The following is a 12,756-nucleotide window of genomic DNA, read 5'->3' as shown; positions in this document are numbered from 1 at the left end:
CTTGCACTTGTCGAAGGATTAAGATGAAAATAAAGTGCTGCAGGGTGAAATATAACGTTCCTGCATGAGTCAGTTACATCTGCAGACCCGAAGACAAGCCACCCTTCCCCACCCCCTAAAAAAAAACAACAAAAAAAACAAAACAAAAAAAACAACAACAAAAATTCAAAACACCCAACAAACAAATGCACACACACAAAAGAAAGAAAAAGCAACCAAAACAAATAACAATCACAAAGTAAAACAGTGAAATATATAATGTCAATGTCGTTGAGACGAATTGTTCAAATGTAACGATGTCATGATGTAATGATGTTTAGAAGACGTCAAACAGGTGAAGTTTAAAGAAGACCAGACAATCCTGTGACTGACACTGTCAACCAGAGTGCGAAATTGTTTCCAAATTTTGCTGTCCAGTCGGGCTAGCTATGCCTGAAAGTTACCTGTCGACAAAATAATTCACTCGCCCGTGAGCCTCGGCACCCATCCTGACAACACCATGCAGCAGTTTCCCTAACGACCTGAAGACGTTGCTAGGAAACAGATTTATTTCGAAATCCTAATGGGCAGTGGCATTAATGTTATACGTAGGGGCGTAGAATTACAACACGCAGCCAGAAAAAAAGGAGGATAATACATACATCTGAAAGGTTAAGACCAAAAAAATATAATAACATTTATTTCATCCCATAAAAAAAACAAAATAAAAACCTCCCCACCCCACCCATCAAAAAAGAAAAAAAAAGAAAATAAAACAATAAACAATAAATTCTCTACCGAAACTCAAAGGTCGTCTTCTTTTCATTTTTATTGAAATTTTTATGATATTTAAGACATATTTTAGTAGTGTGAGCAACTAGCTACTACTTGAACAGATTCTTTTCGTACAATGCGTAATGGGGTAATGTATGGAATGTTTTGTTACAAATGGATAATAATTACAATCTCAGGGGTTACAAATCACTTCAAAGGAGTGTCCAGAAGGCGTAGGTATAGCGATCGGCTAGGTATATGTGTGACATGATTTGTTTGCGTCGTAAATTCATAAAACACCAAATGGGTGTGACCTTATAGGCTGCTCCTTTGTAGGGCACTCGCTACGTATGATGCTACACATCCAATGAGGCCGTCCAATCTGGGTCAATCTTGGTCTATCTTGATAGCCGTGATGGACGTTCTGAGATAGACACGCACAGAATGTGACGGAAAACAATACGAGATTGTCCGATGCTCTCATAAATATTCAGTCTGACCCTCCTGACCTATGTTCATGTGACGATCATGGTATCTCACGCTTGCTATGTTTAACTTCAAAACTTTGCTAGCGAAACACGCATTTGAAAGAGGGGTCTATTTATGAACATGTCACTCAAGCGGAGAGTGAATAGACACCTTAACAAATTAACTTTTAGTATCCTGATAGTAAAAACCGCAATTTCGAAATAATGTACTCTCATAAAAGTAAGCGTGCGTGTTTATGAACTTTGTTTTTTATTAAAAAACAAAAAAGACAGAGTTGCATTTCTTCTGCTGTACTGTATATCTGATATACTGTATATAATTGCGCACAGTAGAAGACCACTTACACCACGATTTTTTATCGTAACAGTTACGTTTAAAACGTCTCTGTTACAACCGACTGTTGGATAAGTCAATACACCGTGATGACAGACATCGCTAGTCATAATTCGACTATGAAATAAGACATTTTAAATGCCTGGAAAACGTACAACTTCAGGAGGGAAGATGTTTTGTAACTCGAGTTACGATACCATTATCACTGTTACGTTCAATGTCTCAGGCGTGACACTACATGATACAGTATGGTTCAAATTTATTGAGAATAGCTAAAGCATTTCATATTATTAAACGAGAACAAATTAGATAAAATTGAATGTATTGTGAAAGTGAACTGACCTTTTCATGTTGTGTAGGTAACAATTTAATATTTTATCAAGTCTCCTTGAGCTTCACGGCACAGTCTAAGACGGGTAGGCATACTTCCTATCAGAGAGGTTAGTGTCTCGTGAGTTATGCTGTCCCAGTATCGGACCACTTCTCTCTTCATGTCTTCAATTTTTGTCAACCCCTTTTGATTCACACATTCCTTCATCATCCCCCAAATGTTCTCAATGGGATTTAAGTCAGGACTATATGCAGGAAATGGTAATGCAGTCACATTTTTCTCCTGAAACCACTGCTTGGCATGTTTTGCGGTGTGTTTAGGATCATTATCTTCCTGCAAAATCCTGTCATTTCCATAAAACACATGTGCACTTGGAAGGAGAAAATTATGTAATATGTTAGTGTAGCGTTGACTTGTCAGATTTCCCTCAAACACACACAGCGGGGTCGTTCCTAATAAGGATATCCCTCCCCATACATGAAACTTTGGGCTGTATTTAGGTCGTCGATACAACGGTGCTGACGCAGACTTTGTCAATATTTTCACATTATTGGGCTTTCATCAATAAAAATCACATTTTCCCAGTCAAAGTTTTCATGTGCCAAACACCACTCAACACGCCTGTCTTTATGTTCTTGTTTCATGAGAGGAGAAGGAATTCCAGTCTTTTTCTCCCATCCAAGATCAATCAAATTTCTTCTAACTGTAGATTTTGATACAACTGTTGATCCCCTTTCTATTATTTTATACCTGATGTTGGAGATGCTTGCCCTTTGCTTTTTAGACGCTAAAATTCCCAGCCGGACGCGATCTGAGAAGTCCAATTTTCTGGGTCTCCCTGCTCCTTTCTGGTGCCCAAAATCCTTTCCCTCTTTAAAATTCTTCCTAATCCTATACACAGTAGAAAGAGGAGTTCCTGTTCTCTCTGCCAATGTATTTACATCATCAATTCCTTGATTACACAACTCAAAAATCAACCTTCTTTTATCTTCAGCAGACATTGTTGACAGTGCTGAGGAAAATGGCGTCTGCTACAAATTCAGGGGAGGTAACTCTAATTGCACTATACTCAGTAGGCCAAGATGAGTTACCTCCCTTATACCATTACTTAGTTTTAAGTATCAGTGAATCAGTTGAGGTGTTAGGATAGCTCAAAGTAAGAAGAAAAATTCTCAATAATTATGAACCAGACTATATATTAAAAACCCTATGTTACAACTTGACTGGGTATACCTCCCACTTTCCACTCATCGGATACACGTACAGGAGAGCTTCATCATGTATATTTTGGTCAGTCTCTTGACGAGAAGGAATATTTTAAGTTGTTCACTGTTCTCGAGGGGGCCATGGGCTCATGTACCTTCGAGGTTTGTTTATGTTCCCCGAACCCAGCGGTACATGAGGGTACATGAGCCCATGGTCCCCAAGGGACCAGTGAACAACGTATTTATCTTACCGAACACCTGAATTTTAATTTTGAACCGTTTGAAGCACTTCTGTTGAATGCGAGGCGAATCGCCATTTTGTAGACGAGACAAGGTAAACAGATTTAGACTTATCTCCCTTCCATCGATTTTCGATCGCAAAACATCGGTAATTTCCATGCTTGATGAAAATAATACATCGCCTGCAAGCAGCGTACATTGAAAATAGCGATTAGCCAGTCACAAATCGACATTCATGTGTGAGGTAAGATAATTCAAGTGTAAACCAAAAGTCACTGTCTTCTGTGATCTGATTGTTTGAAAAACATGATCAAATGGTACTCGATTGCCGGAAACTGCAAGACTATTCGCTGCGTATTGACACGCACTCTCCTACCCAGAGTTCCATGCGGCGAGTCAGCATAGTATCTCTGCCACAGGCGAGAAAGATGTGACGATTCGTTACATCTTACACAGTCCATTTAATATATTGTACACAATTTCTTAACTTCTTTATGAGTCAAGACATCTAATTAAACATCGTTGTAAGATGGTTTAGTTTCACTGCGAAACTATCCTAAAATGTGTAATACTATTTCGCACTGACCCTTTGTTTACATGGGCTGTACGGCTCTACGTGCTGTCATCGAAGCGTTATGGAGAGCAAACGATGCAGTCGGTTTGAAATTTTCATACGTTTTGTCATGAGCTTTATTGTCGCAGTTGTCGAATATTTACGTAACAGTCTAAAACAGTATGAAAAGCCACGGTCTACTTATGAATCTGAGCGTTTGTTTACAAACAAGAGTAAAGTCCGGTCACGTGATATGCAAATTAGCCTGTGGCAGTGATGTTATGCTAAGTCATCGCTGCGCCGGAGTGTGATTGAAACGTAGAAACATCTATTGTTTTAGTGTGTCATCGTAAGTGGTCACGTCATGTAAATCATATTGTGACGTGAAGTCAGATTGACGTCACAAATGAGCAGCTCCAGATGCTACCATGAGAACCAACTGAAACGGCCAGCTGATGACACTTCACCGCAGTACCCGTACTCGATGTAAACGAGTGCAGGCAGAAAATCCTCAGGTTTACGTTTTTGTTGACAATGTCGATAAACATCATGTGTTTGCCAATTTCCGGGTGTTACTGTATGAAGCACGGGAGTATTTCATTTGAGACCTGTGGCTGACGCCGTCGGGTCCAAATGCATTCTAGTGCTTCAAATAACAAACAAACAAAACAAAACAAAAAACCCAAACAAACAAACCGGAAACTGGCCTTTACATGAAGTTTACCCCCTAAATCAGATCCTCGCGTGTTTATATCTGAGACTCTCAGATAGATATGTGGCTGTGTTTATAATGGCGTAACTTGTCGCGTGACAGTGTTCCTTATTATGAGACAATATTCCAACTTAAGTGCATTGTGCCGGTTGACGTTCAGCGGGGACGCTGGTGCGTTCTTTATTTAGACTTGTGCTAACTTTAGGCACAGAAACCTAGAACTGACTACAAAATCGTTAGAAAAATTGTTTTTCGGGAACATTGTTTTCAAAAGTGATGAGGGCGTTAGGACTTTTTCAAAAAAAATGAGAGAAGAAAAGTGACGAGGGAGGAACACATTTTAATTTTTTCTCGGAAATACAGCTTGGAAAGTTAAGCCATGTGTTGGGAAGTTGTAGATTCAGTCCAATGGCCATCCTCCTGGTGTACTCCCGGTTTTCCCAACATTTGGAAACTTAAGTAAACAGCGGGATTTCAGGATTGAGAACTGTGGGAAACACTCGCTTTCATTTCAGCTGGGACAGGCTGGCCAGGTGATTTGAACATAACAAAATGGTCTGTTAGCCCCCACAGGGTTGGCAGTTTTAGGATGGTGACTCCCACATAACACTACGGAATGGAATTGTTGTTTATTACATCTGTGACAATGCATCATCATTCAACATCCATTACATCCCAACACTGCCAGTAAACTCTAGCATTTCGTCTTGTCTTAACCCCCTGGATGCCACAGGGACAAATATGTCCTTTTGTAACAAGGTGGGAAGCGAAATGAAAATATTTGAAAAACAGACAACCCCTAATGCAAAACGATGTCACATTTGAAGCTCAAGTCATTTTCCAATAAGTATGCATAATTGTTATAACTCTAACGTACATACAAATTGCATATCGACGTACTCAAAATCACCTTGCCTTCACTAACGATCAAACTTAACGCCTTGCAATATTTTGGGAGTTGCAGCATATATTGCACCATGTAATTGAAAAAATACCCAAACCATTGTGATTCACAGTTGAAACCATTACCGAAAATATTGCATGAAAGTTGTGAAAGCATTAAATATCTATGATTCAATGAACGTTTAAGCTTCTGAAACCAAGTAATACCTTGTATATCGATGTTGCAGAGTACGTGTTGTATTTCTTCGGTGCTTTTCCGCCATATAGCTGGAATATTACTGAGTGAGGCGTAAAACTAAACTCACTCACTCTTCGGTGTTTACATGCAAAGCATCGTTTTTCACTTCGCTACTCAACGTATGTTTAAAAGCATTCATACAGTAGTACATACACACTGACATATGTTAAAAACATTTTGTGTGGAACGCTGTCACTGTCATAATGCTGTCTATGTACAGGAACGAGTTTTGTATCCCATTTATTACCTACGTTCTAAAAAGTGAAAATATTGTTAAAATAAAGCAATATCTTGCTTTCCTATATAGAACCATGTAACGCGGATCAATACATCATATTGGTTATTGGAATGTCAACCGGTTCACTCCAGGAAAAAGTACGCTGCGTAGAGGCAATGTATTTCCTATACGGCGCCCAATCACAAGAAAATAAACAAATTAAAACAGAATCAAGTCGTGATCAAAATTTAATTCTTTTCAGTTGAGGATTTGTTTTCAAAAGCAATAATGTAATTCGTCAAAACACTTGCGAAGTGTAAATATTTTGAACTTGACTACGTGACCTAAATCTTGTCTGAACGTCAGTCGGCCATCACTGTCGGGCTAGTCGTCATGTTGAGAACTGTTCACACAGAAGAAGATTCTAGGGAGCATTTTATTAGGCACGGCAAACTCAACAGCAAAGATGAATGTGAAGAACAGGGAACTGTATGTCTCAAATAGTTGAGCTTAATGTTCTTCATCGAAGGACGAGTTACAGTAAATAATTCGGCGACGCTTTACGCAGGATGTCAGTGACGCCTTCTCATCTCGGCATGGAATTCCCACTGGTCGAGATTCGACGTTTATGTTGATGACTCCACCGAAAACTGGGTCTGAAAACACAGCCTACAACCTCGAACGAAGACGAACGAACCTTTTGTGTTCAGATTCTGGGAAGGGCTCTTGACCCCTACATAAGAAACCACGGGAGGCATGGCAGTGACAATATGTTTGTGCGGGAGGACGCGAATGGATGCGGCTGACAGTGGCAGTGATAGAGATACAAGAGCGCCGCTCGTCTTTTGATGTTGTGTGTTACTGTGCAGTCCTGACAACTGCACGCAGAAGGTATTCAATCTCTTGATTATATTCGCAACTCTTCCAACCAATTGTCCATCAATTTCGAGGAAATGTTTACACTCATGAGAGCCCTACAAGACGCATTTGTTTACTTATTTTTATTGATTGTTTTGCTTTCGTTTTTTTTTACAGAAACTTGAGTTATTATAGAATTAAAAATAATGCTAATAACCACTCTAAATGAAATAAATTTTATCTAATTCTATAGAAGTGTTTTCGTTTTATATGCTTTCAGGTGTGAAAACTTTTGAATGAAACTCATGAATGGAATGAGTGATGAAAGTAGTACCAGTAATGTCAAAGTTCACATATTAGCCAATCAAATAACTCGAAGGTGTTATGATACACCTTTACGAAGTAACACGTGGGTAATAAACTGGATATTCCATTGTGTTCTGTAAAATATCATATTTAAAAAAAAAACAGAACAGGTACCGAAGCTCTTTCGCCGGAAGTTTACACAAAATGGCGATCGAAGTTGAACGTCGCTAACACGACTTTCCGCGAGAAGATAAAGCCGCACCAATGGTCCTCAGTCGACCACGGAAATACAGGAAAGATTGCCTGTGACATCCTCGGACGAGGACTGTGTATTTTATGTCTTCGGAACGAGCATGTGTTCTTAAAATTTCTGTATTGTTGATAAGTATAATTTTCTGAAGAGACATTCAAAAGGAGACATTGGTAACAATATTGTTGGCGTACACGCAATAAATACACATAACGTAATGATTATGATTGTGTCATAGCTTATTTATCATTTCATCTCCGGCTTTTTGCCCCAGATTTGACGGAATGAATATATTTGTTTCATGATGATGCATGCATCGCAGGCGTTCACACAGTTGCTAAGTCACGGACTACTGCAAGCTAACATATTGTTGTTTTTTGTTTCACAGCTTAACTTTACACTTCTAAAGTGTCTGTAAGTTAATTAATGTTGATTAATTAATTAATTAATTATGTTAATTAATCAGATTTTACTTATGGACATATTTTGTTATTTTTAAGAATACATGTGTACGAGTTTCTATCGACTCTGTAGTTTCCACCGCGCACCGCTCACATATCGGCGAGAGGACGGTGAACGGTTCATTTGTTATTGTTCGTCTGGAACAAAATACCGTGGCACGTCGACTTTTGGCTTGCCACGTCACAAAGGTTACCAGTGGCCGAGTCAGAAACAATGAAGTTCTAGATTTCAATAGCTGACGTTGAAATGTAGAAACAAGTAATGTAAATTAAGACACGACTGAAGTTAGAATAGTAAATGCTTGTTTTGAGTAAGCAATCACCGCGAGGAATACTTAACGAAATACATAAAAAGTTTGCTTCCTGCCAAGAGTATGAATATTCATGAATATAAAAATAGAACCATGCGACAGACGACCACAAACCATTCGCAATCATGTCTGCAGTGGGTGTTGGTACCGACAGTGATTTGGGTGAGTCGGACTTTGAGTCGGATATATCTGTCGATTCGCTCGATTCCGACTAAGACTCGGACTCCAATGTAGAAGACGTTGAAGAAAGGATAGGTAAGTAAAATTTATCTTTATTCTTCACGTTCGGTCATCCTCGATATCTCCAGGGTATACGTTCCGATATACATATATGTCTTTCGAACGCCGTTTCAAAGCGATACAAGCCCCTGTGACCCTGGATGCATCCTTTGTTGACACTGGCAAGTTCGGTTATAACGGCGACCACTCGGATTGGCTACTGTGAGAAAGCGCAGTCAGCAAAGGGAGGTAATAAAATTATCGGGCCGACCCGTAGATGCGTCCAGGGTATAGTGGAGACTTTTCGGAACGTAGACCCTGGAGATATCGAGGATGACGTTCGGTAGACTAGACTGAAAGTATTCCTAATGTCAAGCAGTAACAAGTGAAGTGGCGAAGTAGAATCAATAGTATGACTGATTTGCAATTTGGACTTTTTATTCGTCAATGTTTTGGCATACGCAAGTTTGTATCCCTAAGTCATAGGAGCAGTTTCTGAATTTGGATAAATACTTGCTTTTATAAGTATGGAGCAGACTTACATAAATACTATTAAAGAGAACATTGACTGATATTTCAGAATTCCAAGATCTATGTTTACATTGTTGACTGTAATGAAATTCTTTGAGTTACGAAAAAAATAAACACATGAGAGATGATTACCAGGATTACTTACTCCCTTCTGTCTGACTCATTTATTAATTTCACAGTATTGTTAGGCATGAAAATTTGGTTTTACATAAAAGTGAGTCATTACATAATCATCTAGAACTTTGTATTCAGGTGTTGCTTTTGCAATGCAAGGGTCATTTATGATGTTGGCAATGTCAGTTATTTCAAACCTTCAGCAGAGACTCTCCTTACTCCCATGATTGAAGACACTTTTATCAGATTAATTTGATTTTTATTATCACTACCTGAAGAGACATATTATGTTTACATTTACATCAAAATAATATGTGTTCTTCACTTACATGAATTCTAATTTTAATGTAACCTTCAATCCGTTCAAATTTTTTGTCCATATATCTATTTCTTATTGACTATTAATAACCTGGGAAATGCAACATATGCCCATTCATTTATCTACCTGTCCTATTTTGAAACAAATCACAGTAAATGATAATAAATCTTTCCCCTGGAGTTAAAATTTAGATAACTGGTGTTTATTAAAGATTACATAATCAACTAATGCAAATAATTTTCAAAATTTTCAGATGAGGAAGGAGAAGAAAGAGGCCCAACCAATGGTTCGAGGCCCCTGGCTGCCTGTGCTGGACACAAACAGCTTTGACCTCGGCAATAGCATTGACTTTGCCGAGGTCTGTGGCCCTGTCAACCCTCCAGGTAATCAATGTGAACAATAAATTAAATATATTAATGGATAATAAATTTAATGAATTCAGTAAGGAAGATAGGCATTACAATTCACTACAAATAACTTAATTGTTATATATTTGGTATGTGGCAAAAACTGCACGTATTCAGGTAAAACTCTGGATACCTGTTGAAAACTGTTGACTTAATGCTTGTATCTATCACAGATACAGGTCAGTATGAATTGATTTTGCTTGTAGGCGAAATGTGAAGATATGATCCGTGTTGATTTGCAAAAATACTACATGCATAGATACAGACAATGAGTTACTTTTCAGGTGATGATGCCCCTCCAATCGAATATTTTGACCAACAACTTGGAGGAGGGCATGGAGGTGTAGATTTGTTCGACCCGCTGGTCTGGGTGACAAACAGGTATGCAGAGCAGTACCTGCAGGGCAGGGCTCGGTCATGGAGACCCGTTGACCGGGGAGACTCTTGTTGGCCATGGGTGTCAGGAAGCCAACCATTGCATCCTATTGGAGTGAGGGGGACAAGAACTAGCTGACAGCAACACCATCCTTCGGGGATACCATGACGAGGAACCGCTTCCAAATCATCATGCGGTTCCTCCACTGCAGCGACAACTCTCTTGCACTGCCCCGAGGACAGCCAGGTCATGACCCCTTCACAAGATCAGACCGGTCCTTGATCTTGTGAATGGACCCTTCGCAAACACTCACAGACAAGTTATTTCAAATTTTGTTGGGAAAGACAGGGTCCACTGCTGGTAGTACTTTTTTCAGACAGGAGGGTCTTCACCATTTGATCTACCATGGGTAGTCCAAGGTACAAAGTAAACTTTGTGTCCTTATTGGTAGATTAGTCACTATGATTTCTTTTACTTGTGGCTAACATATAATAACACGATACACAGATTTATGAACGTGAAATATCTTAATTTATTTTGAAGATGTGTAGATTTAATGACATGATTATTGAATGCTCAACATGTACTGTTCCCTTTACAGAATGGAAGATGGGCTTAACTCACGGGGCCGGTCTGTCACTCTCCCCTCAGTCGTTCGACTCTACAACACCTTGATCGGGATGGTTAACCTTGCGGATCAACTCAATGCACTACATGATCACCAATTGCGCTCCGTGAAGCTGTGGAAGAGAATTTTAAACAACTTTCTTCTCACAGCATCAGGTAAGATCATGTTTTCCATTGGAAGTCATAATCACGGCGCATTGACTCATCAATTAGGTATAGTTATCGATCGTTAATGTCATTATTGCTATCAAAGTGTACTTCCTTATGCCTGACTTTATGAAATATGGAGTAATTGAACATTAATTAGTATAAATTACAATGTATTTTGAGCAGTGATTCTTCAAGAATGAGATTTTCTGGTGACTATTCGATATAATTATCCAATGTTTGTTCTCTTCACTTTACAGTTAATACCTATCAGACGTTCTTGAGCAGTCAGACCCGTGAAGGTCCCGGGGTAGAATAGGCCTTCAGCAACCCATGCTTGCCATAAAAGGTGACTATGCTTGTCGTAAGAGGCGACTAACGGGATCGGGTGGTCAGACTAGCTGACTTGGTTGACACATGTCATCGGTTCCCCATTGCGCAGATGGATGCTCATGTTGTTGATCACTGGATTGTCTGGTCCAGACTCGATTATTTACAAACCGTCGCCATATAGCTGGAATATTGCTAAGTGCGACGTAAAACTAAACTCACTCACTCACTCACTCTTGAGCAGTCATGGTAGAACGACTCCCCGTCTGGACTTCCACATGTCCCTTCTCCACTCACTCGTCGGGAACACTCATGTGACTAGAGGACTGGCAGATCAAGGACCCAGCCTCCTTCTCGACGACTGACCGGACGCCACTTCATTGAAGCTCTGCCTGTAAAGAGGAGGAAAGAGTGTGTCCTCTGTAGAAAGCGACAGAGGACCACAGATGGCTCTGCAGGAAAGGTCAGGACTTGGTGTCCTGACTGCTCTGTTGGCCTCTGTGCCCGCTGATTCCGCCAGTATCACACAGCCGCTCACATGGAAGAGTGAACGGCTGTATGTACTGGCATATCATCTTTTCAGGCAGTTTCCCCATCTCTGTGCTTCAGTCCACTGTAAATAATTTCTGTGAGAGTATGACTTGCACCGTTTTCACAATATTAAAGCAAAATCACGGTAAATATTGTATATAAATTTATTGCATGTAATATCATCATTCTTAATATCATCTGATTGTGAGAATATGACTTACGCCGTATTTGCAATATTGCAGCAAAAGTCACGGCGAATTACTGTACATATGAATATATTGGATGTAAATATTCTTCATGTGATTTGAGTGTAAGAATTACACCGTAAATGCAACACTACAGCGAAGTCATGGCGAGCAATTGTATATAAATATAGTGAATGTAAAAATCCTTTAAATGATTTAATGGTGCGAATAAGATGTACGCCGTATTTGCAATATTTAAGCAAAATCACGGCGAATTATTGTGTATATGTACTATATGTAGTATATAATGACAGATTTCTTTTCATTGTCTTATATATATGATTAGAACTAAACTTGAAAGTTACTAGAACTTTCATTTTGAATGAACTAGAAAACACATGCCAATATTAACTGTTACTAGACATATTTTAACAGTTATTCATCTTTGCAAAACAAAGTGTTACAACAGTGACTTTGTGACACTACATGTAACTATTTTTTATAAAACTATACTTGGAAAATATACCTACACATGTTACCTTACACTCAAAAAATTACTGCTAATATCTGGATAACAACCTCGGGCAAAATATTTCAACCACTCCAAAATGAGGAATCTGAAGCACTCTATTACAAATTCCATGGTTGTTTATTTAACATGATTCGTCCTTGGTCAGAAATGAAATGTTGTGAATATCTGTAATTTAACAAAAAAAACAAACCCAAAACAAACAAACAAAAAAAAACTACCCAGATGGGCGATCTTTTTGTTGCGAGGGGCGATAACTCTCCTTTTGAAATGATATAGGG

At 39.1% G+C, this 12,756-nt stretch overlaps 1 pseudogene; it reads left to right on the top strand.

The window, feature by feature from the left end:
* Nucleotides 1-8,285: 8,285 nt before the first annotated feature.
* Nucleotides 8,286-11,780, top strand: LOC137281783 (uncharacterized; annotated as a pseudogene).
* Nucleotides 11,781-12,756: the final 976 nt, after the last annotated feature.

The sequence above is a fragment of the Haliotis asinina genome, chromosome 4 (assembly GCF_037392515.1).
Source record: "Haliotis asinina isolate JCU_RB_2024 chromosome 4, JCU_Hal_asi_v2, whole genome shotgun sequence".
Classification (NCBI taxonomy): Eukaryota; Metazoa; Mollusca; class Gastropoda; order Lepetellida; family Haliotidae; genus Haliotis; species Haliotis asinina.
The sequence above is the reverse complement of the archived record's forward strand: the minus strand, read 5'-3'. Positions and strand labels throughout refer to the sequence as shown.